This window comes from Trichosurus vulpecula, chromosome 2, assembly GCF_011100635.1.
Source record: "Trichosurus vulpecula isolate mTriVul1 chromosome 2, mTriVul1.pri, whole genome shotgun sequence".
In the NCBI taxonomy this organism is placed as follows: domain Eukaryota; kingdom Metazoa; phylum Chordata; class Mammalia; order Diprotodontia; family Phalangeridae; genus Trichosurus; species Trichosurus vulpecula.
Genome location: NC_050574.1, coordinates 378,026,120 through 378,052,533, shown reverse-complemented (window position 1 = coordinate 378,052,533; position 26,414 = coordinate 378,026,120). Strand labels below are relative to the sequence as shown.

Genomic DNA, 26,414 nt, shown 5'->3' with positions numbered 1-26,414 from the left:
CCCAATAAACTCACTATCCTACTCATTACAGGACCTCTTCCAGATTTTTTCACTCCTCTCACTCTCTCACATTTTACTATAAAAAAAGGCTATTTGCCAAGATCTCCTTCTCCTTCACTTCTGTCTCACATAATGAGCTTGCCCTTCTCCCTGCCAAGGAAACCCTTCTACCTGCACAACTGATCCACTCCATTTCATCTAGAGGGGGCAAGGTGGCCTCTCCCACTTAAGAGCTGTATTACAACGGGCAAGTCGTTTAACCTGTCAACCTCAGTTTCCACAAGTGTATAATGGGGAAAATGATAACACCTACCTTCCAAGGTTGTTTTGAGGATCAAATGAAATAAAATCTGTGAAGCACTTAGCATGGTTCTTGCCACTTTTAAAAAATGCTTGTTTCCTTCTGTCCTTGCATCTGCTGCAGATTGCCCCCATATAACGCTCATTCTTTCACCAAACTTCAATCTCTCTGTGTCTACTGAGGGCTTCCCTACTTCCTACAACTATGACTGTGTTACTCATCTCAAAAAACTCTCACTTGATCCATCCATCCATCCCTGCTATTGTAGCTAAGCCCCTTGAGAAGGTCATCTACAATAGGTGCTTCCATGTCCTTTCTTCTCACACTCTTCTTCACTCTCAGCAGTCTGGCTTCTGACCCCATAATTCAACCAAAACTGCTCTTCCCAAAGTTACTAATAATCTCTTAATTAACTGCCAAACCTAATAGTGTCTTCTCAATCCCATCCCTCTTGTCCTCCCTGCAGCCTTTGACTTTGCTGACCACCCTCTTCTTTCTAGGTTTTCAGGACACCATTCTCTCCTAGTTGTTTTTTTCTTCCTTGCCTGACTGCTCCTTCTCAGCCTCCTTTCCTAAAAACTCATCCAGATCATGCCCTCTAACCACAGGCATTCCTCAGGGTTCTGTCCTGGGCCCTCTTCTCTTCTCTCTCTATACTACTGCACATGGTGATCCTATCAGCTCCCATGGATTCAATCATCATGTCTATTTTGATCATTCTCAAGTCTATTTGTCCATCTCTAACTTCTCTGCTGACCTCCACTCTCTCATTTCCAACTACTTATGACACATTTCAAATTGAATGCCTTGTAGATATCTTAAACTCAACATGTCCAAACTTAAACTTATTATCTTTGTCCCCAAACCCTTCCCTCTTCCTAACTGTCCTATTATTACCTTACCCAGACTCATAATCTAGGTGTCATCTTCAACTCCTCACTCTCTTACCCTCCATATATAATCTGCTGCCAAGGCTTGTTGATTTTACTTTCATAACATCCTCCCCCTTCACTCCTCTGACACTTCTTTGGTGCAGACCCTCATATCACTGTTGGACTGTTGCAATAGCCCACAGGTTTGGTCTGCCTTCCACAAGTCTCTCCCTATTCCAGTCTGTCCTCCCCTTAGCTGCCAAAATGATCTTCATGAAATACAGGTCTAACCATATCACCACATAATCAAGTCCAGTGGCTTCTTATCACCTCCGAGATCAAATACAAAATCTCCTGTTTGGTAAAGTACTTCATAACCTGGCTGCTTCCTACCATTCCAGTCTTCTTATATCTCATATCCCATTATGTATTCTTCAATCCAGTGATCCTCCTGGCTGTTGCTCACACAAGATTCTCCATCTTCTGACTCCAGGCATTTTCACAAGATGTCCTCCATGACTGAAATGCTCTTGCTCCTCATCTCTGCCAGCTGGCTCTCCTGGTTTGCTTAAACACAAGCTAAAATCACAGTCTACAAGAAGCATTTTCTGATCCCCCTTAATCCTAGTGCCTTATCTCTGTGAATTATTTCCAACTTATCCTTCAAATAGTTCATACATAGTTGTTTACAAATCATCTACCCATCAGACTGTGAGTTCCTCCAAAGCAAGGACTATCTTTTGTCTTTCTTTGTATCCCTATTACTTAGTATAGTGTGTGGCACATAGTAGGCACTTAATGAATGTTTCCTGAGCAACTGACCAAAATCCAGAGACAGCAAGTAAAAGAAAAGATACTGCAAGAAGCCAGTAACAAAGAGCTCAAGTACCAAGGAGCACAGTCAGGATCACAAAGAACATGCTACAGCTATTATATAAGGAGAGAAAAATTTGGAATATCATACACCAAAAGGCAAAAGAAAAAGGCTTACAATCAAGAATAACTTACCCTTTAAAACACAGCTAATCCTACAAGGTTAAAAAAAAATGGACCTTTAGCAGAACCGGGGACTTTAAACAACTCCTGATGAGAAGTCTCAAGCTGGGTAGAATCTTTCAAATTCATACACAGGAAACCTAGAAGAGTAAACACATTCGAGTAATTAGAAGGAGCTAAATGATGAAGTGTCCACATGCTAATACAGAAAATACAAGCATCTTTTCAAAATCCCAATTATCTTTAGGGTCTCCAAGAGATTAAAGTGAAAAGAACACAGAACCTAGAGGTGGTTCTTTTCTATATTTTAAGTTTTAAGAAAGAAAAGAAAATGGAAGGAAAAAGGAACAGTTTAGGGAAGAAATGAGTAAGAAGTGGGGGGACACTTAGTAGTTTTATCTAGTTGGGAGGTATGAGAAGAGTATGTAAACAAGGATGAGGGGGTATCTCAGCCTTACCTGAACCAGCTAAAGGAAGGTTAGATACACAAACAGAATTGGATATAGAAATGCATTAAACTCAGCAGGGAAACAGGCAGAGGGAGAGACAGGGTAATCAGAGAAAGCATAATCAGATGGAAATTTTTAATTTGACAGGATGAAAAGAAGGGAAAGTATAAGAGATAGCAGTCAAGAGGGTTGAAACAAGGTAGAAAGTAAGTGGCCCCAAGTGGGATCAGAACACTTCAATTACAGATTTCTAAAGTTAATCATATTTTTTTTCTTTCACTACTTTCTTCTGTGTAAAGAGGGACAAGGCAAAGACAAAAGGAAAGTAAAAGGTATGATGGAGAGAAATACAAGATTACAAATAAGCAACAAAAAAGGGACATAGTTAACAGAAAAAAGCACTATAATGAAATATTAATATTTTATTTATATATATATATATCATGTGGTAGAGCATCTAAGTAAAGGAAAAATTAACCAAATTATAGAGAGATGTATTCAGCAAAATTAAAATAGCTGATATCTCATTATGCCCCTTTCAGAGCTAGAGAAATACAACAAAAAGATGAACAAGAAAGAATAATGGACTTGAATGCAATTTTAGAAAAGTTATTTATAATACATCTCTGGTAATTAGTGAATGGGAATAAAAAGAAATATACATAGTTCTCAATGATACATGACACTAATAAAAATCTATTGTGTGTGATAGCATAAAAACTTCATAAACAAATGCAGAAATTGGAACTATGTCAAAGTGCTATAAAACTGCCCATAGCCTTTGATCCAGCAATACCACTACTACTAGGTGTGTATCCCAAAGAGACTTTTTTTTAAAAAAAGAAAAGGCCTGATTTGTACAAAAATATTTATAGCAGCTCTTTTTGTGATGGCAAAGAATTGGAAACTGACAGGATGCCCATCAATTGGGGAATGACCAAACAAATCATGGCATATGATTGTAATGGAACACAATGAAATGCTATTAGAAATAATAAACAGGCCAATTTCACAAACAGGTTGAAAGACTTACGTGAACTGATGCAAAGTGAGCAGAAACAGGAGAACACTGTACAGAGTAACAGCAATATTTATGATGATCAATTGTGAATGACTTAGCTATTCTTAGCAATACAATGTTCCAAGACAATCTCAAAGGACTCATGATGAAAAATGCTATTCACATTCAGAAAAAGAACTGATGGAGTCAATGCAAATTGAAGCATACTATTTTTCACTTTCTATATTTTTTGGTAGATTTTTCCTTTTGGTATCTGTCTTCTTTCACAACATAACTAATATCAAAATAAGTTTTTCATGATTGCATGTATATATCAAATTGCTTAGGGAAGGGGGAAGGTGAGGGAGAAAATTTAGAACACACAAAAATTTTTAAATTAATGTTAAAAATTGTCTTTACATGAAATTAGAAATAAAAAGTTATTTAAAAAACAAGTGCATAAAAGTAGAAATATAAAATATCTTTTATTTAATGTTATGAAATAATAATGATGAATAAAGGACAATTGAAGAAAATTATCAAATTTAAGTAGAAGATTAAATACTTTAATCCAAAAGAATTGATGTGGTTGGTGGAACTGTGAACTCATCCAACCATTTTGGAGAGTAATCTGGAATTATGCCTAAAGAATTATAAAAACTGTGTGTACCCTTCGACCTAGCAGTGCCACCCTTAGGTCTGCTTCTCATGGTGAAGAGAGAAAAAGGAAAAGAACCTATATGTTCTAAAACATCTTTGTAGCAACAAAGAACTAGAAATTGCAAGGATGCCTGTCAATTGGGGAATGGCTGAGCAAACTGGCATATGATTGTGATAGAATAGTACTGTTCTATAAGAAATGATGAGTTTGATGATCTTACAAAAACATAGATAGACTCGCATGAAATAATGAAGTGAAATGAGCAAAACCAAGAGAATGTTGTATACAGTAACAGCAATATTGTTCAAAGAATAATTGTGAACAACCAACCTATTCTATTATAAATAACCAAATTAACTACAAAGGACCTATGAAAGAAGATGTTATCTGCATCCAGAGGAAAAAAAACTGATAAATACAAGTATGTATATAATGATTTTACATACATATGTGTGTATGTACATACACACACACGTATACATATCCATATTTATGTCTAATCGTAACCACATCTACAGCGGGGGGAAGGAGAAGGGAGGGAAGGAAAAAGGAAAAAAGTTACATGGTAACTTTATTATATATTTCAAAGGAATAGCAAATTATACATAATAGATTTGCAGTTTCATGTACAATCATATTTTTTTCTATTCTACTACATTATGGGAATGCTTGTTTTATTTCCTAAGTTCAGAATAAAATGAACAAAAAAATTTTTAAAAGACATAGGTGAACATAAAGCAATATCACAAAAAATGAAATTCGCTTTATCTTCTAAAATCAGAACTGACCTTCAAGTCAGTGGTCCGTAATACAAGACCATCAAATCATTAGATCAAAATAAACATCAAGTTAAAAGAAAGGATAAAACGTGAAAAAATACTGCCTGCATTTTAAAAAGCTCTAATATAATCCTGTCATAGTCTTGAAAAATGAAAAGGGAAACTAATGGGGGAAAACATGGACATAAACTACCATCATTATTTAGAGAAGTTATACCGATATAAAGCATCTAAGACAACCAGGAAGTTAAAAAAAAAAACAAACCCAGAAACAACTTGAACCAGCAAATACTTTCAATAGCCTTCTCTGTTAGAGATATATGATGATACCCAAAGACAATAATTGGTTTAGAATATAAAAACATAGGCAAGATATTGCAGGGAAGATGGTGGAACATTAGGAGCAGTATTACTTCAAATACTGGTCAACAGTTAAGGAAGGGAAGATGATTCTTCAGAAAGTTTGAGGCCACATGTGGAACTTCTAGGTCCTTGGGTACGGCCTTTTGACTGAGTCCAAGTTTTAAAGAACAAATCCTTTTATTAAGGGGATTTGTTCTGTGAAGTTTGGATTCAGTCAAAGGGCCACACTTGAGGACCTTGAGGGCCACATGTGGCCTCAAAGCTGCAGGTGACCTACCCCTGAGCTAGATCATATTAGCATACATTTCAAAGAAAAGAGAGTCTATCTATCCTGGTTGTAGCCTGAACCCCATGGGTTCAACATGAAGAACGAGTGAAACAATACAGTTACGTTGCACTGCTACATCTTTAACTTCATGTGGCAAGACTGAGAGGAAAAGGAAGTGTTAAGCTGGGTTTATGCATACCCGAGGAGTCATATACATAGATCTAGCTACTCCATATGGCTTGCACAGAACACAGTTAGAAGAAAGGACAAGAGCAGAGTAAAACTGTGGTTGTGCCATTTTCTTTATTTCTAATATTTTTTCCCATGTATTTCCAACAGATCATCTTGGAAGGCATGTACTCCACTATAGAAACCAATGGTTTAGGTGACCAAGGATCCCATAAAATGTTTATTGCCTTGAAGCATACCACAAAACCTACTGCACCAATTCTTTTATTTGCTCCTCATGAAAAAACCTGTGAAATACTGCAAACTTCCAGAAAGAAAGAATTCAAGAATCAAGGAATCAGAATCACACATAATTTAGCAACCACCAATAAAAAATGAGCAGAGAGCTTGGAATATGATATTCCAGAAGGATAATGATAGTCTTCTACTCAAGAATTACTGAAAGAAATTGAGCATAATCCTAAAGGCATTATTTACACTTAACTGTAACTGTTTTGATCACAAAGGTTGCAGCTAATCTAAGCATCAGAACCAAATGTGCTGATTTTTACCCCACCCTTACACTCTGACCATAGCAACCACAGTCAATCAGTCAGTCAACAAGCATTTACTAAGCACCTACTATTGTGCCAGGCACTATGCTAAGTACTGGGGATACAAAGAAAAGTAAAGGACCATCCTTGCTCTTGAGAAGCTAATAGTCTAACGGGGGAGACATCAAGCAAATTACTATATAAAACAAAATATATGTACAGGATGAATTGGAGATAATCAGGAGAGAGAGAAGGCACTAGCATTAAGGGGGATTAGGAAATACTTCCTGTAGAAAGTGGGATTTTGACTGGGGCTTGAAGGAAACAAGGGAAGCCAGAGGTAGAGATTAGGAGTGACAGAGTTCCAAGTAGGGAGGACAGCCAATTAAAATGCCCGGAGTCAGGAGATGGAGTGTTTTACGAGAAGAATGGCAGACCCGATGTCGCTAGATTTCAGAGTACATGGAGGTGAGTAAAATGCAAGAATCAGTATTCCAGTTAAGGTTAAGAAGGGTCCAGGTTGGGAAAGACTTTGAATGCCAGATGATTTTATATTTGGTTTGGGAGGTACGGAGTTCACTAAATGGAGGAGAGGGAAGGGGTATGTGGTCAGACTTAACACTTTAGGGAAATCAATTTGATCTCAGTGGTAGATGACTGAAGTGGAAGTTAACTTGAGGCAGAGAGAGCAACCAGCAAGCCACTGCAATAGTTTAGGTGTGAGGTGATAAGGAACCCTACCATGGTGATAGCAGTGTTAGATGAAAGAAGACAAGATTGATATAGAGATAGGGGAGAGATGTTACAAAGGTAAAAATCAACAGAACTTGGCAGAGGGAGGGAGAAGGATCAAAGCTAATACCCAGGATTAAAACCTGGGTGAGTGGCAGGCTGGTAGCACCTATGGTCATACTCTAAGAGAAGCTATCTCAAAATCTGGGGAAGACATTTTGAGCATCTTGATTCAAAAGGTATACTGGACTAGGCTGAAGCAGAGCAGGGAGATAGATACTGAGAGAAAATCCTTGGCTCCACTGACACTAGGAAGGAGGATCCAGGCTGAGGCAAGTCTCAAATCCTATATTCTTTCTCCAGCCTCCTCTCTTGGTGTTTGTCAATTTGCTATTGCATTACCCAAATGTTTTCAGTAAACTAAATTTTGCCTCAATAAAGAGGTCAGGAGCTTACTTAGAGAATGGTTGGTTGTTGACCCTTGTTCTCAAAAAGTACCAAAATGGTATCATCATGTTAGAGTCAAGTTACGGTGCATCGAACTGTGGCTGATCAGACCAATGCGAGCTCAGAATGCTCCACAGGTCAGGCACAAATAGTCCATGTGAATATTTGGGATGGATTCTCTAAATTTGCCCATCTCGTATTTCTTTTGAGCTACTTCAATTCTGCTTTGCTCATACAGCACAGCACCTTCTTTGATAAGGGCATGCCATGCTGGGTGGTCTTGTGCAAATTCAAAAGACCTCAACGTTGTGTAAGCACACTAAGCCTGTCCACCCTTCTGAAATACTAAGAAACAAGTGTTTCTCTAAAATCCTTAGGTCCACCTGAGTGAGATATTTTATCAGAAATTAATGAAACTTCTAAAAAAATCTTATGTCCCCCCAAAATTCTTTTTTCCCCTTTACCAAAGGCTTAGCCATTTTCTTCAAGAAAATTAGGAGAAAGTTCAAAAACAAATGGTTTGTTGTCTTGAGGATGGAGCTCAGGCGATAAGGCACAGATAGGAAGTACTGACCCACTTATGAACCACACTCTCTCTCCTCATTCCCTGACGAGATTAATGGTCAAGCTAAAGGAAGACCTCTGATTATTTCAGTTAATAGATATATCTCCTGAGTGGACTTTTGACCAAATAGAAAGGAAATCCCTTGGAAGCAGTGGTAAAAGAGGGATTAAATGCTTTTAAGAAAATTATCAGGGGTTCTTAAGCTTTTTGTGTGTGTCATAGATCCCTTCATAATAATGTTTTTAAATGAATAAAATAAAATAAATAGGATTGCAAAGAAATCAATTATACTGAAGTACAATGATGATTTTTTTTTTAACGATCTGGGGATTTATTCCATTAGAGAATGTTCAAGTTAGGGTTTATTTACCCTTTCCGGCTTTGATTTTTCTCAGGCACAACTCAAGCTCTTTGCCCTCGAGCACGTAGCCTGGCCTGGCGGGGATGTGATGCTGCCCAGGAGCCTGTCCTCCTGGAACTGTTCCTCCAGAAGTGAGCTGATTTTGGCATTCTTCTTCCGCTCCTCGTACTTCTGGATCTTCTTTGACTGCTTTTTATTTAAAATTTCTTCCTCCTCAGGAATCAGCTTGGCTCTCTTCTTCGGTACGGGGTACTATCGACGAACACGCTGCAATTCTTCACCAGCGTCTTGGTCCTGACCGGCTCATTGCTGGATGCGTTGTAGCCCACGTTAACGATCCCTGTTTTTAGGGTACAGCATTTGGAGCCCCAGGAGAAGTTGCCCAAGTCCAACCTCAGCGCCTGGTACTTTTTGTTGCCTCCTCCGACTCGCATGGCGTGGATGCGGTGGGGCCTGACCTTGCTGTTGGCAGGCGGCCAGCCCAGCTCACACTTGTGCTTCTTGTGCTGGGGCTTGCGCTTGCCCCCAGTCTTGCGGAGCTTGTGCCAGTTGTCCTGGGAGATCCCCAAGGTCGGTGTGAGCTGCAAAGAGGAAGCGCAGAGGCTCACGGGCCAAAAAAAAAATTTTTTTTAAGTTTACAGACCCCAGTTGATGCCACCCTCCCCTCTGGGGTATGCTAACATTTTAAAGTTACTATTGCTCTGAGGCCGTTAGCTAAATTCTGAACTTCTGCTCAGTCTTGACTGTGTAATGTTGCTTATTATTTGGGAATATTATAAATTTTAACACTGAAGTGGTTTGTGTAAAAGCATGAGACAAATGCCATTTTTGGACTCTCCTCTCGAAAGAGAAGCAGAAAAATGCTTGAACGAGAATAATTCATGAATAAAAGTGTAACTGGCACGCTTGTGCCCAAAAGGCAGAGTACAGACTTTTCTGCCACATGGAGGCAGCAAAGAGTCTGACACTAGGACTACGTAGTAGAAACTAGGATTTTTTTAAAAAGGAGATGGAGGAGGGAAAAGAGAAAGCAATATTTTTAAATTAAAAAAAATAAAATTAAAAAAATTATAGGAGATAAAAATAGATGAATGAGGGGTGTGTGTGTGTGTGTGCATGTGCATAATAACAAAAACCTCTAAAGGATTTGATAGAAATTCACTTAAAGGTTTATAGAAATTTTTCTCTTTGGAACTTCACAACAATCTTGGAAAGCTCAAAGAGTCTTAAGTGACTTTCTCAGGTCACATAGCTGGCAGATGTCAGAGGTGAGATTCAAATCCATTCCTCCTCAGGACATAGCCAGCAGTTCATTCAAATGACATGAATATGCAACTTTCTGAAAGAAGAAATACAAATCATTAGCAACTACATAAGAAGGTGTTTAGAGTCTTTAATAAGAAAAATAAGCCGAAGTAATGCGATAAAATGGAATTGAGAGAGTATTAAAATGAGGTGGCCTGCTACCAAACTTCTGGTAGAGTCATAAATTTTTGGAAATGAATACAAAAGTACATTCATTTTGGGGGAAAAATACAGGATTATATAACAGAATACAAAGTTATTGGTATTCTTCAGTGATTCTGTTACTAGAAATCTCCTAAGGATTTTTTCCACTTATCAGAAAAAAAAGATCTATCTGTACACAAAATCTTTAAAAGTATCATTTGAAATAGCAAAAGAAAAAGAAGGAGGAGGAGGAGGAGGGGTGGAGCCAAGATGGCAGAGAAAGGATAGGGACTCACTTGAGCTCTTCCCCAAACTCCCCTGAACACCTTTAAATAATGCCATAAAACAATTCCCGGAGCACCAAACCCCACAAAAGGACAGCCAAAGACAGCTTATAAGGTCAGAATGAAAGGTCTGTCACACTTGGATGAGAGTGGAGCACAGTCCAGTGCAGGCTGTGCAGCACAGACCCAGGGCCAGGAAACCAGGAGCAGTCTTTGAGAGGCACTGAATCAGCAGCAGTAGTGTCTGCTTACTGAGCTCTCAGTCTACAGATGGTAAGGGGGTTGAACAACTGGCCAGAAGAAGATTACCAAGATCTCTCTGCTAGCTTGCTTTGCCCATACTCAGATCCAGATCGCAGTTCTAGGTGGCAGTCCTAGGGTGAGGAGGGGCATTAGCATACCAAAGCTTGCAACCACAGTGGAATGGGGGATCTCCTCACAGTTCCAGGGCAGAAAAGACTGCTTGTGATTGCTCACTGACCACAACACAGGCCAGGAGAGAAGTAAACACCTCTCCTTAGATCATACCACCTTGGAAGAACTGAAAACTTACAGGTAGGGACTGAAGTATCTCTGAAAAGAGCTGCACAAAACACCTGAAGCTTGGGACAGTGTGCCCTCTACCCTGGAAGCAGGACCCAACTTTAACAAAGAGTTAAAAGTCAAGAAATAGGCTAGGAAAATGATCAAACAACAGAAAAAAGTTGTGACCATAGAAAGTTACTATGATGACAAGGAAGATCAAAACACACTCAGAAGAAGACAACAAAGTCAAAGCTCCTACATCCGAAGCCTCCAAGAAAAATATAAATTGGTCTCAGGCCATGGAAAAGCCCAAAAAGATTTTGAAAATCAAGTAAGAGAGGTAGAGGAAAAATTGGGGAAAGAAATGAGAGTAATAGAAGAAAATCATGAAAAATAAGTCAACAGCTTGGTAAAGGAGACACAAAAAAATACTGAAGAAAATAACACCTTAAAAAACAGACTAGGGAAGGTGACAGCTGGAAAGCAGGGACTAGCGTGAGCTCCCCGCCGAGTCCCTCCAAAAACCTATAAAAAATTGCTTTGAACCAATTCTAGAACTGCAGACCCCACAAAACAGCAGAGGGAAGCAGGGCTCCAACCCAGGACAGCCTGGACGGTCTCTGAGTGAGGTCTATCCCGCAGGGAGCTGGGAGTGGAGCAGAGCAGAGCCCAGTGTGAGCGGCACAGACCCACCAGACCAGGAGCTGGGCGGAGTATGCCCTAGCACCCTGAATCAGTGAGCTGCAGCAGTTACCAGACTTCTCAACCCACAAACACCAAAGACAACTGAGAAGGTTAGTGGGAAAAGCTGTGGGAGTGGAAGGAGTTCATGGTTCGGCCACCACCCCCAGGGTAGCGAAGGTGGGGCAGCTACAGAAGTACAGCTGCAGTTGCTTCCGGCCCCAGGCCCACCTGGTGGGAGGAATTAAGTGGCAGATCAGAGCAGGAGTGAAGAGCCTGCTGAAGATCTAAGGCCAGTCCGGGTTGGGGGTTCTTGGGGAAGGAGGAGCGCTGGTGGGGCGGACCTGGCGCATCCCCCCAGGCATGGAACATAGTTCTCTAAACTCTACAAGCAGTCATACCCCACTGAAAAACTCAAGGGTCAAGTTAGTTGGCTGGGAATATGGCCAGGCAGCAAAAACGCACCCAGATTCACTCTCAGACTTTGGATTCTTTCTTTGGTGACAAAGAAGACCAAAACATATGGCCTGAAGAAGTCAACAAAGTCAAAGAGCCTACATCAAAAGCTTCTAAGAAAAATATGAATTGGTCTCAGGCTATGGAAAAGCTCAAAAAGGATATGGAAAAGCAAGTTAGAGAAGTAGAGGAAAAATTGGAAAGAGAAATGAGAGGGATGAGAGAAAACTATGAAAAACAAGTCAATGACTGGCTAAAGGAGACCCAAAAAAATACTGAAGAAAATAACACCTTAAAAAATAGACTAACAAATGGCAAAAGAGCTCCAAAAACCAATGAGGAGAAGAATGCCTTGAAAGGCAGAATTAGCCAAATGGAAAAGGAGGTCCAAAAGACCACTGAAGAAAATACTACCTTAAAAATTAGATTAGGGCAAGTGGAAGCTAGTGACTTTATGAGAAATCAAGATATTATAAAGCAGAACCAAAGGAATGAAAAAATGGAAGACAATGTGAACTACCTCAATGGAAAAACTACTGACCTGAAAAATAGATCCAGAGGAGATAATTTAAAAATTATTGGACTACCTGAAAGCCATGATCAAAAAAAGAGCCTAGATATCATCTTTCAAGAAATTGTCAAGGACAACTGCCCTGATATTCTAGAACCACAGGGCAAAATAGAAATTGAAAGAAGCTACCAATCGCCTCCTCAAATAGATCCCAAAAAGAAATCTCCTAGGAATATTGTCACCAAATTCCAGAGCTCCCAGATCAAGGAGAAAATACTGCAAGCAGCCAGAAAGAAACAATTTGAATATTGTGGAAACACAATCAGGGTAACACAAGATCTAGCAGCTTCTACATTAAGGGATCAAAGGGCTTGGAATACGATATTCCAGAGGTCAATGGAGCTAGGATTAAAACCAAGAATCACCTACCCAGCAAAACTGAGTATCATGCTCCAAGGAAAAATATGGACTTTCAATAAAATAGAGGACTTTCAAGCTTTCTCAGTGAAAAGACCAGCTCTGAATAGAAAATTTGACTTTCAAACACAAGAATCAAGAGAAGCATGAAAAGGTAAACAAGAAAGAGAAATCATCAGGAACTTACTAAAGCTGAACTGTTTTGTTTACATTCCTACATGAAAAGATGACGTGTATGATTCATGAGACCTCAGTATTAGGGTAGCTGAAGGCAATATGCATGTATATATATGTTTATGTATATGTATATAATACATATATATGTGTGTGTATGTATGTATGTATATATGTATGTGTATATATATATATACATGTAGAGAGAGAGAGAGAGAGAGAGAGAGAGAGAGAGAGAGAGAGAGAGAGAGAGAAGAGGGCACAGGGTGAGCTGAAGATGAAGGGAAGATATCTAAAAGAAATAAAATCAAATTAAGGTATGGGAGAGGAATATATTGAGAGAGGGAGATAGGGAGAGATAGAATGGGGTGGATTATCTCGCATAAAGGTGGCAAGAGGAAGCAGTTCTGTGGGAGGAGGGGACAGGGCAGGTGAGGGGGGAATGAGTGAATCTTGCTCTCATCAGATTCGGCCTGAGGAGGGAATACCATACACACTCAATTGGGTAACTTACCCTACATGAAAGAAGGAGGAAGAAGATAAACAAAAAGGTGGGGGGGGGATGATAGAAGGGAGGGCAGATGGGGGAGGAGGTAATCAAAAACAAACACCTTCGAAAACGGACAGGGTCAAGGGAGAAAATTGGATAAAGGGGGATGGGTTGGGAAGGAGCAAAATATAGTTAGTCTTTCACAACATGAGTATTGTGGAAGGGTTATACATAATGATACACATATGGCCTATGTTGAATTGCTTGACTTCTTAGGGAGGGTGGGTGGGAAGGGAAGAGGGGAGAGAATTTGGAACTTAAAGTTTTAAAAACAGATGTTCAAAAACAAACAAAAATGTTTTTGCATGCAACTAGAAAATAAGATACACAGGCAACGGGGCATAGAAATTTATCTTGCCCTACAAGAAAGGAAGGGAAAAGGGGATGGGAGGGGAGTGGGGTGACAGAAGGGAGGGCTGACTGGGGAACAGGGCAACCAGAATATACTCCATCTTGGAGTGGGGGGGAGGGTAGAAATGGGGAGAAATTTTGTAATTCAAACTCTTGTGAAAATCAATGCTGAAAACTAAATATATAAAATTAATTAATTAATTAATTAATTAAATGAAAAACGGACTAGGCCAAATGGTAAAAGAGGTCCAAGAGGCCAATGAGGAGAAGAATGCCTTAAAAAGCAGAAATGGCCAAAAGGAAAAAGAGGAACAAAAATTCAATGAACAAAAAACTTAAAACATAGAACTGGCCAAATGGAAAAGGAGGTACAAAAGCACACTGAAAAAAAAATTCCTTAAAAATTAGAATTGAGCAAATAGAAGCTAAGAACATTGTGAGAAATCAAGAAACAATAAAATAAAACCAAAAAAATGAAAAAATACAAGACAATGTAAAATATCTCATTAAAAAAACCACTGACCTGGAAAACAGATCCAAGAGAGATCATTTAAAAATTATCAGACTACTTGAAAGACATGATAAAAAAAAAAGCCTAGACATCATCTTTCAAGAAATTATCAAGGGGTGAGGGGGAGGAGCCAAGATGGCAGCTGGAAAGCAGGGACTTGCGTGAGCTCCAACCCAGGTCCTTCCAAACACCTATAAAAGATGGCTCTGAACAAATTCTAGAACTGCAGAACCCACAAAATAGCAGAGGGAAGCAGGGCTCCAGCCCAGGACAGCCTGGATGGTTGCAGGGTAAGGTTTATCGCACAGACCTGGGAGCGAAGTGGAGCAGAGCAGAGCCCAGCATGGGTCGCACGGACCAACCAGACCGGGAGTCAGGTGAAATAGGCCCTAGCGCCCTGAATCAGTGAGCTGTGGCAGTTACCACACTTCTCAACCCACAAACACCAAAGACAACAGAGAATGTTAGTGGGAAAAGCTGCTGGGACAGAGTGAGAGGAGTTCTTGGTTGGGCAACCGCCCCAGGGGCAGCAGAGGTGGTGCAGCTCTGAGGAACTACAGCTGCAGTTGCTTCTGGCCCCAGGCCCACCTGGTGGGAGGAATTAAGTGGTAGATCAGAGCAGGTGTGCAGAGTCTATTTAGATATGAGTTGCGGTTTGGGTTGGCGGTTCTTGGGGGAGGAAGAGCACTGGTGTGGCAGAGCTTGCTGTGTAGAAATAGCTCTGAAAACAACAGCACAGCCCCTCAAGCTTGGGACAAAATACTCTCTACTCTACAAAAAGTCATAACCCGACGAAAAACTCAAGGGTCAAGTAGTTAGCTGGGAACATGGCCAGGCAGAGAAAATGTACTCAGATTCAGACTCAGACTTCGGAGTCTTTCTTTGGTGACAAAGAAGACCAAAACATACAGCAAGAAGAAGTCAACAAAGTCAAAGAGCCTACATCAAAAGCCTCCAAGAAAAACATGAACTGGTCTCAGGCCATGGAAGAGCTCAAAAAGGATTTGGAAAAGCAAGTAAGAGAAGTAGAGGAAAAACCAGGAAGAGAAATGAGAGTGATGCGAGAAAACCATGAAAAACAAGTCAATGACTGGCTAAAGGAGACCCAAAAAAATACTGAAGAAAATAACACCTTTAAAAATAGACTAAATCAAATGGCAAAAGAGCTCCAAAAATCCAATGAGGAGAAGAATGCCTTGAAAGGCAGAATTAGCCAAATGGAAAAGGAGGTCCAAAAGACCACTGAAGAAAATGCTACCTTAAAAATTAGATTGGAGCAAGTGGAAGCTAGTGACTTTAGGAGAAATCAAGATATTATAAAACAGAACCAAAGGAATGAAAAAATGGAAGACAATGTGAAATACTTCATGGGAAAAACCATTGACCTGGAAAACAGATCCAGGAGAGATAATTTAAAAATTATTGGACTATCTAAAAGCCATGATCAAAAAAAGAGCCTAGATATCATCTTTCAAGAAATTGTCAAGGAAAACTGACCTGATATTCTAGAGCCAGAGGGTAAAATAGAAATTGAAAGAATCTACCCATTGCCTCCCGACAAAGATCCCAAAAAGAAAACTCCTAGGAATATTGTTGCCAAATTCCAGAGCTCCCAGATCAAGGAGAAAATACTGCAAGCAGCCAGAAAGAAACAATTTGAATATTGTGGAAACACAATCAGGGTAACACAAGATCTAGCAGCTTCTACATTAAGGGATCGAAGGGGCTTGGAATACCACATTCCGGAGGTCAATGGAGCTAGGATTAAAACCAAGAATCACCTACCCAGCAAAACTGAGTATCATGCTCCAAGGCAAAATACAGACTTTCAATAAAATAGAGGACTTTCAAGCTTTCTCAGTGAAAAGACCAGCTCTGAATAGAAAATCTGACTTTCAAACACAAGAATCAAGAGAAGCATGAAAAGGTAAACAAGAAAGAGAAATCATCAGGAACTTACTAAAGTTGAACTGTTTTGTTTACATTCCTACATGGAAAGATGACGTGTATGATTCATGAGACCTCAGTATTAGGGTAGCTGAAGGGAGTGTGTGTGTGTGTGTGTGTGTGTGCGTGTATACTTAGAGGGCACAGGGTGAGCTGAATATGAAGGGATGATACCTAAAAAAAAAAATCAAATTAAGGGATGAGAGAGGAATATATTGAGAGAGGGAGAAAGGGAGAGATAGAATGGGGTAAATTATCTCTCATAAAAGTGGCAAGAAAAAGCAGTTCTGTAGAAAGGGAAGAGGGAGCAGGTGAGGGGGAATGAGTGAATCTTGCTCTCATCGGAATTGACCCAGAGGGAATAACATACATCTCAATTGGGTAAAGATAGAACCCCACAGAAAAGAAGGAGGAAGGAGATAAAAAAAGTGGGGATGACAGAAGGGAGGGCAGATGGGGGAGGAGGTAATCAAAAACAAACACTTTCGAAAAGGGACAGGGTCAAGGGAGAAAATTGAATAAAGGGGGATAGGATAGGAAGGAGCAAAATATAGTTAGTCTTTCACAACATGAGTATTGTGGAAGGGTTTTACATAATGATACCCATGTGGCCTATGTGGAATTGCCTGCCTTCTTGGGGAGGGTGGGTGAGGAGGGAAGAGGGGAGAGAATTTGGAACTCAAAGTTTTAAAAACAGATGTTCAAAAAAAAAGTTTTTGCATGCAACTAGGAAATAAGATATACAGGCAATCCCCATTACAGCCTGTATAGAAATCTATCTTGCCCTACAAGAAAGTAAGGGAAAAGGGGATGGGGGGGAGTGGGGTGACTGGGGAATGGAGCAGCCAGAATATATGCCATCTTGGAGTGGGGGGAGGCTAGAAATGGTGAGAAAATTTGTAATTCAAAGTCTTGTGAAAATCAATGCTGAAAGCTAAAAATATTAAATAAATTAATAGTCTTAAAGAAAGAAATTATCAAGGAAAATTGCCCTGATAGTCTAGAACAAGGGTGGAGAACCTGTGGCCTCAAGAGCCCTCCAGGTCACAGGTTCCCCACTGGCTAGACCCAGAGGGTAAAATAGAAATGGAAAGAATCCACTGATCACCTCCTGAAAGAGATCCAAAAATGAAAACTCCCAGGAACATTATAGCCAAATTCCAGAGCTCCAGAGGTCAAAGAGAAAATATTGCAAACTGCCAGAAATCAAGTATCATGGAGCCATAGTCAGGATAGCACAAAATGTAGCAGCTTCTACATTAAAGAATTAGAGGGCTTGGAATAGGATATTCTGGAGGGCAAAAGAGCTAGGATTACAACCAAGAATCACCTACAAAGCAAAACTGAGTATAATCCTTCAGGGAAAAAATTGGCATTCGATGAAAGGGAGGACTTTCAAGCATTTTTGATGAAAAAGCCAGAGCTGAATAGAAAATATGATTTTCAAATACAAGACTCAAGAGAAGCATAAAAAGGTAAAAAGGAAAGGGAAATCAAAAGGGACTTAATAACACTGAACTGTTTACATTCCTACATGTGAAGATGATACCTGTTACTCACAAGAGTTTTCTCATTATTACGGCAGTTAGAAGGATTATATCTAGAGAGAGGGCACAGATATGAGTTGAATATGAAGGGATGATGTCTAATAAATAAAATTAAGGGGTGAGAGAGGAATGTACTAGAAGAAAGGGAAAGGGAGAGGTAGAATGGGGTAAATTGTCTCACATAAATTTAAAAAAAGTAAGAAGAAGCTTTTACAGTGGAGGGGAAGAGGAAGGAGGGGAGTGAGTGAACCTTACTCATCAGTTTTGGCTCAAAGGGGGAATAACATACACACTCAACTGGGCATAGAAATCTTATCTTAACCTACACGGAAACAGGAAGGGAAGGGGTAATGGGGAGGGGGGCGTGACAGAAGGAAAGGCAGATCCAGGGAGGGGGTAGTCAGAAGCAAAACACTTTTGAGGAGGGACAGGGTGAAAGGAGAGAAACAATAGAACAGAGGGAAAACAGGATGTAGGGAAGTACAGTTAGTAATAGTAAATGTGAAAAAAAATTTGAAGCAAGTTTCTCTGATAAAGGCCCTAATTTCTCAAACATATAGAGAACTGAGTCAAATTTATAAAAATAAGAGCCATTCCCCAATTGACAAATTATCAAAAGATATAAACAATTTTCAGATGAAGTAATCAAAGCTATCTATAGCCATATGAAAAAAAAAGTTCTAACTCACTCTTGAATGGAGAGATGCAAATTAAAACAACTCTGAAGCACTGCTTCTTTTCTATTAGATTGGCTAAGATGACAGAAAAGGAAAATGGCAAATATTGGAGGGAGTGTGAGAAAAATGAGACACTAATGAACTGCTGGTGGAGTTGTAAACTGATTCGACCATTCTGTAGAGCAATTTGGAACTATTCCCAAAGGGCTATAAAACCATGCATACCCTGTGACTTAGCCATACCACTGTTAGATGAATATCCCAAAAGAGATAAAAATAAAAAGGAAAAGGACCTATATATACAAAAAAATTTATAGCAGCTCTTTTCTGGTGGCAAAGAACTGGAAATTGAGGGAGGAAGCCCATCGATTGGGGAATGGCTGAACAAATTGTTGTACGTGTTATGATGGAATACTATTGTGCTATAAGAACCGACGAGCAGCATGCTCTCAGAAGAACCTGAAAAGACTTACATGAGCTGATGCAAAGTAAAATACACTCTGTACAAAGTAACAGCAATATTGTAAGATGATCAGCTGTGAATGACTTAGCTATTCTCAGTAATACAATGATTCAAAGACATCTCTGAAGGACTTATAATGAAAAATGCTATCCATCCTCTGACAAAAAATTGATGGCATCTGAATACATCCTGAAGCACACTTTTTTTGGTTTCTTTATTTTTATTGATTTTTTGGGGGGGGGTCCTATGTTTTCTTTCATAACATGACTATTATGGGAAATGTTTTGCATGACTACACAAGTAAATAACTTATATCGAACTGCTTGCCTTCTCAGTAGGGGAAGGGTGGGAAAGCAAAGAAAGGAGAGAATTTGGAACTCAAAAGTTTTAAAAACGAATGTTAAAAATTGTTTTTACGTGTAAGTAGGGATAAATAAAATACTGAATAAATCTTTTAAAAAGAAAACATCCCAGATATCTAATGATTCCATAACCTCCTTCAACAACTTTAAGCAAAATATTTCATATGAATGTAATAGAATATTATTGAATAAAAGATATGAAAAACATGAACAGAAAAGTGTAATGTGTTGCAAAGTGACGCAAGCAAATAAAAACAGCATAACTAACAAAATAAAAGTAACAAGATTTGGTAAACTTGTGCAAGTAATAAAACCAACCAGTAATCACTTATTAATGCCTACAATATGCCAGGCATTGGGCTAAGTGCTATGGATACAAAGACAAAAGCTCCATCCCTTCTTTTGTGTTGTGTTGGAAGAAACAATATGTACATATATAAGTGTATACAAGGTAGCACTTCCCCAACCTCCATTCTCACTATCAACTTGAGTCCCTACATCTTTCCTCAGCACTGATTCTAAAGAATAGTAGTGAAAGGCTAGAGGGCATTTATTTTAGTGATACAGTTCACAGGCCCCCACTGGTGCTTTTTCCATCATGATTGTCAGTTAATTATCAGTCATCCAGAAAATTAGCTTTTAGAAAGGAGTACTTATGGAAGTGGTATAGAAAAATATACAACATATAATGCAAATATACTAAAATGAAATAGTTTTTTTAAAAAGTTAATATAAGCATCCTTCCCAAAAGTCAAAACAGGCTTAAGCTCAGAGAACACATGTGGCAAAGAGGCAACTCATGACTCCTGCTTACTGGAAAAAAAAAATTCCCTTTGTAGGCTTTTCAAGAAGTTCCCCTTAGGCATGATGTATTTTCTTTCCTGGACTGCTTGTGTAGCCATGAATCAGCCCTCCCAAATCACATCCAATCTGTTCTTAGCTCCAGATGTTGACACTACTATCATTAGTTGCTGTCCCAGAGGATAATGCTAGGATGGTGATAGGAAGATGAAAAATCCAAAAGCCTCTAGATTCTTCAAAGGACCTTGAAATCCTCCTCTGGCCTAGATAGAAGCTGAGGTGCACGCTTCCCTCCTCTCCCCTACCAGGTGTTTCTTCCTCAGGGGTTTTGCTGAACACTCCTAGCTTACCTTGTTCCAATCTCATGAGTCCAAGTTGGCCATATATTTCTTAGATGGGCATTAACCAACTTTCCTCAGCCAAACTGAATACATTCCCTTTATAACCTCACTCCAGCTGACCAAAGACTTTAGATTTAGACTAACAACCTAAATATGTTCTCCCCTTAAGGCATCACTTCACTAAAACTTGGTAGAGTGATTTGATGTACTCATTTGAGCCCCATCCTTACAACAAATCAGGAACAAGGTGGTAGAGGAGAGCCTAGCAGTGAGGTTATCAGAAAAGGCTTCATGTAGAGCTGAGATGTGAAGAAAACTAAGGATCCCAAGACATAGAGATGAGAAGGGAGTACCTCCCAGACATGGAAGACTCCCTGTGCAAAGGTAGAAAGATAGAAGATGGACTGCCTTGTATGAGCAGCAATAATCAAGTGAAAATAGCTACATCCTGGAGTCTGGAAAGCAGACTAATACGTAATAAGGCTGGAAAGGTAGGTTAAGGCCAGTTTATAAAGGCATTTAAATGTCAACCCATGGAATTTATATTAGATCCTTGATGTAAGGGAATGAAATAGTCGAACTTGTACTTAAAGGAAATCACTTCAGCGTGTTTTGTGAAGGATGGACTGAATTACAGGGCAAAACATTTATTGTGACAGTCTAGGTGAGGGGCTTTAAGGGTCTGAACTCTAGTTGTATAGGTGTAGAGAAGGATACAAGTGAAAGAAATGTTTCCAGGTAAAAACAAGATGTGAAAACTAATTCAATAAATGTTCAGACAGATGGTTCCCTACACTAGCCACCAGATGTCACTAACAGCCTAGGTCAGCAAGTATACTGTGGAAGTTAGTATAAGCATTAAAGGGTTTAATAACTCAACTCTGCTTACATTTACATATTCTATGCAAAAAAGATTAAATCTGCATTCTTTAAAAATAGTAGGATCTTCTGAACACAATGTATGTTCTAATACCGAAGTTGTATAATTGGCAATCCAGTTATGTTTTCCCAGTATTTAAGTATTTGTGAATTTTGTTGTATTACTCAGTTTTAAAGAAAAGTACAAAGGTATACTCCACAAAATGTTGCTCCAGTAAGTCTCATTCTTGCGATAACATGAGATAATATATGTATATCTACATGTATATATGTGTGTATACATGTACATATACAAAACCAAACCCTATAAAAATTATTTTCAAACCACACTATAACATTACCATCCTTTTAGAATTAGTCATACCATGTAACATTTGGCCTGAAATTCTAAGTTAGTATACTCATAATTAATTTGTTGAAATTTTCATTAAACATTGCTTTAAAAACTTGCAAATCCTAGATATTCCCCAACTCTCCTAAGTTTTCTACTGAAATTACCTCACATCTTTAAAATTTTTATTATTTCTGTTTAGCATTCTTTTCTTTTTAAATTTTATGTTCCAAATTCTCTCCTTCTCCTCCCATATCCTCCCTCACCTCTTTCTGGAAGTGGACAGTATTTTTTCATCATGAGTCCTTAGGAATTGTCTCATATCATTGAATTGACCAGAGTAGCCAAAGCTTTTGATAGTTGATCATCATTACAACATTGCCATTACTATGCACAATGATGTCTCTGTTCTTCTCACTTCACTTTGCATCAGCTCATATAGGTCTTGCCATGTTTTTCTGAAAGCACTCACCTCATCATTTCCTATAGCATAATAGTATTCCATCATAATCATATGCCACCACTTTCATTCAGTCATTCCCCAATTGATGAACATCCCCTCCATGTCCAATTCTTTGCTATCACAAAAAAAAAAAGTTGCTATAGATATTTTTTGTACATATAGGTCCTTTTCCTGTTATTGCTTTGGGATACATACCTAGTGGTATTGCTGCATCGAAGAGTACGCACAGATTTACAGCCTTTTGGGCATAGTTCCAAATTGTTTTTCATTGTGGTTTGACCAAATTACAACTCCACCAACAGGTTATTAGCGTTACCTATTTTTCTCTCATCTCCTCCAGCATTAGTCATTTCCAATGGGTATGAAGTGGTAACTCAGAGTTATTTTAATTTGTATTCCCTCATCAATAGTGATTTAGAGCATTTTTTCACATGACTATAGATAGCTTTGGTTTCTTCTTCTGAAAACTGTCTCTATATATCGTCCGATCATTTATCAATTGGGTAATGGTTCTTATTTTTCTAAATTTGACTCAGTTCTATACTGAGTATATATTTAAGAGATGAGGGTTTTATCAAATAAACGTAGTGCAAAAAAAATTTGATACTACTTCATTAGCTATGACACCTTTCTAGCATAAGCTTCTCTGATTATCTCTTTCAATTAGGTCTGTTTTTGTTTTGTCTGAGATCATGATTATTACTCCTGTATTTTTTACTTCAGCTGAAGCATATTAGATTCTGCTCCAGTCCGTTATTTTAACTTTGAGTGCATGTTTCTGTTTCAAGTGTGTCTCTTGTAAACTTTCTTGTTGGGATTCTGGTTTCTAATCCATTCTGCTATCTGCTTCCATTTTATGGGTGAATTCATCCAATTCACATTCACAGTTATGATTATTGTGTATTTCCATTCACCCCATTTTCTTCTGTTTCTTCCTCTTTTTATCTTGTCCCTCCTCAAAAGTCTATTTTGCTTCTAACCACTGCCTTGCTTAACCTGCCCTCCCTTTTATCACCCCACCCCCCAACACTCTTCTCTCTCAGCTCCTTGCCCCTTCTTTTTCCCTATTAGGTAAGACACATTTCTATACAATAACTGAATGTATCTATCTATTCTTCCCTCTTTGAACTAATTCCAATGAAAGTGAGGTTCAAGCACTGCCTACCACCCCCCTATTTTCCCGTGTTGTAAAAGCTTTTCCTTGTGTGCCTCTTTTATGTAAGGTAATTTTCCCCATTCTACCTGTCCTTTCCCCCTTCTCTCAATGCATTCCTCTTTCACACCCCCTCCCCACCTTTTTGGAGATAATTCCAACATGATTGACTCACACTCATGACCTCTATGTAAACTCCTTTTAACTGCTCTAATAAAGTTCTTAGAAATTATATATATCACCTTTCCATATAGAAATGTAAACGGTTTAACTTTATTAAGTCTCTTATGACTACTCTTTTATGTTTACCTTTTTATGATTCTCTTGAATCTTGTGTTTGAATGTGAAATTTTCTATTTCATCAGGAATGCTTGAAAGTGCTCTATTTTATTAAATATCCATTTTTCCCCTAAAGGATTGTACTGAGTTTTGCTGGGTAGGTTGTTCTTCATTGTAATCCTACCTCCTTTGCCTTCTGGAATATCATATTTCAAGACTTCAACATCTTTGACAAGAAAGATGCTAAATTTTATGTGACCCTAACTGCGCCTCTCGATATTTGAAGTGTTTCTTTCTGGCTGCTTGCAATATTTTCTCTTTGACCTGGGAACTCTAGAATTTGGCTATAATGTTCCCGGGAGTTTTCATTTTCTTATCACTTTCAGGAAGTTAGCTGTAGATTCTTTCAATTTCCATTTTACTCTCTAGTTCTGGAATATCAGGGCAGTTTTCCTTGACAATTTCTTGAAAAATGATGTCTAGGCTTTTTCTTTGATTGTGGCTTTCACATAATCTAATAATTCTTAATATAATCATAATAATTCTTATCTCTCCTGGATCTATTTCCCAGGCCATTTGTTTTTCTGATGAGATATTTCACATTTTTTTCTTTTTTCCATTCTTTTGACTTTGTGTTATTGTCCCTTAATGTCTCATGGCGCCATTAGCTTCCACTTGCCCAATTCTAATTTTTAAGAAATTGCTTTGTTCAGTGAGATTATTTACCTTTTTCCATTTGACCAGTTCTACTTTTTAAGGAGTTCTTTTCTTCAGTGAATTTTTGTACCTCCTTTTCCATTTGGTCAGTTCTGTTTTTTAAAGGGTTCTTGTCTTCAGTGAATTTTTGTGACTCTTTTGTAAGTTGGCCAATTCTGTTTTTAAAGGTACTATTTTCTTCAGTATTTTTCTGTACCTCTTTTATCAAGCTGCTAATTCTCTTTTCATAATTTTCTTGCATTATTCTAATTTCTTTTCCCAATTTTTCTTTTATCACTCTTACCTTTCTTTAACTCTTCCAGGATTCTTGTTGGGTTTGGGTCCAATGAGCATCTCTCTTTGAGGTTTTTTTTGGGGGGTGGCTGTTTTCACATTATGGTCTTCTGAATTTATGTTTTGGTCTTCCCTGCCAAAACAAAACAAGCTTTTTAAGGCCAAATTCTTTTTTTAATGTTTGCTCATTTTTTCCAGCCTATTTCTTGCCTTTGAACTTTATGTTCAAGTTGACCTCTGCTCATCTCAGGATAGGGAGGCATTGTCCCAAGCTTCAGACTTTTCCACGCTGCTGTTTTCAGAAGGTGGGGTGGTGACTAAGTTTTTAATGCTTCCAAGGTGGTATGATTCTGGGAGAGATATAGTCACTGCTCTACTGGTCTGTGCTCTGATCTTTATCCAGAAAGTGCTCCTTTTTCCCTGCAGCCTCAAGCACTAGAGCTCTTCCTTGCTTTGGAACTGTGACCAGGGCCCCTGTTCTCTTGTAACCAATAACCAGTGTTCCTCTCTGCCTCAAAACTGCGTATGGGCAATAGAGCTGCAATCAATTCCAACTGCACCCAGTGCCAGCGAAGGTTCCCCTATAATCACTTTCTGACCAGCCGTCTAACCTCTTACCATCTCTGGTCTAAGAGCTCCAAAACCTGTTGCTGCTGCTGACACAGTGACTGCTGTTGCTGCCACATAATGTGGGTTCCAGACAGGTCTCCATCCTGGTATCACAGATTTCCCCTACCTACATCTTAAGTTTTCTTAGGCCAGAAAAATGCCTCACCCTGACCTTTTGTTGGCTCTACTACTCCAAAATTTTATCTGAGACATTATTTTAAAGTTATTTGGAGGGGAATGATGGGAGAGTTTAGCTGGGTGGCTGCTGTAATCTGCCATCCCCTCACAGCACTTTTGAAATTGCAAAGCAATTATTCTCCCTAACCTTTAGCTATAGAAGCTGCTTATTTCTTCATTCCAAATTTACTAACAAAACCATAAAAAAAAGCATGACACTTAGAAATCTTGAAGAATACCATCTGCCTAGCAGGAATTTAACTTAATAGGACAAAATAAAAGTTTTAACAGAAAAGAACAAAAAAGGGGGGAAAGACCTAGTTAATTAAAACCACCACAGATATGCACGAAAACAAGGCAAGCTTAAAAATGTCTGATAATTGATCTAACTCTTCAAATGTATTATTTAAAGTAACTTCTTACTAGGGCTAACAAACTGTGCTGCACAGTGTTTTACTCTGAGTAGAGAGATTCTTTTGTTTTTCTCTTATTCTTTCTTTTTTTGTACACTGTTATGAAGTAAAGGCATGTACAGTGGTGCCTGTGTATTATTATCTGTGAAAAAAACATACATTTAAAAAATAATTCCATCAGAAAATTGCTATCAGAAAAGAAAGCCATTACTTCTAGGAAGGCATGGAAAGCCAAGGAAGTACAAAAGCCAAATTCCAGGAAGCACATAGTTCCTCATTTACTATCGTCATCTGTGTGTCTGCTGCAAATTAAAAGCCAATAAAAGTGTTAAAACTTTGGATAATTTGTAATATCCACTTACTTTATTAATCATAAAAATCTTTTCATTATCCTACACTTTTACTTGACATACAAATTACTTTTATGAGGAATTATCAAAGAAATTACTTTAAAAAAAGAAAAAAATTCCTTTAAAACTTTACAAAAATACTTTCAAAAATATCAATCGAATAAAATATTTTATCTTTATGTTATTCTTTTTCTAGACCCTGTAAGT

At 38.6% G+C, this 26,414-nt stretch overlaps 1 protein-coding gene and 1 pseudogene across 1 annotated transcript in view; both read right to left on the bottom strand.

The window, feature by feature from the left end:
• Nucleotides 1-26,414, bottom strand: part of PKNOX1 (PBX/knotted 1 homeobox 1) — a 195,615-nt gene that overhangs the window by 119,014 nt on the left and 50,187 nt on the right. The window contains exon 2 of the mRNA XM_036744889.1: nucleotides 2,182-2,309. The gene's annotated coding sequence lies outside the window, so the exon portion shown is untranslated. The remainder of the gene's footprint in view (nucleotides 1-2,181; nucleotides 2,310-26,414) is intronic.
• Nucleotides 8,518-25,344, bottom strand: LOC118837214 (annotated as a pseudogene).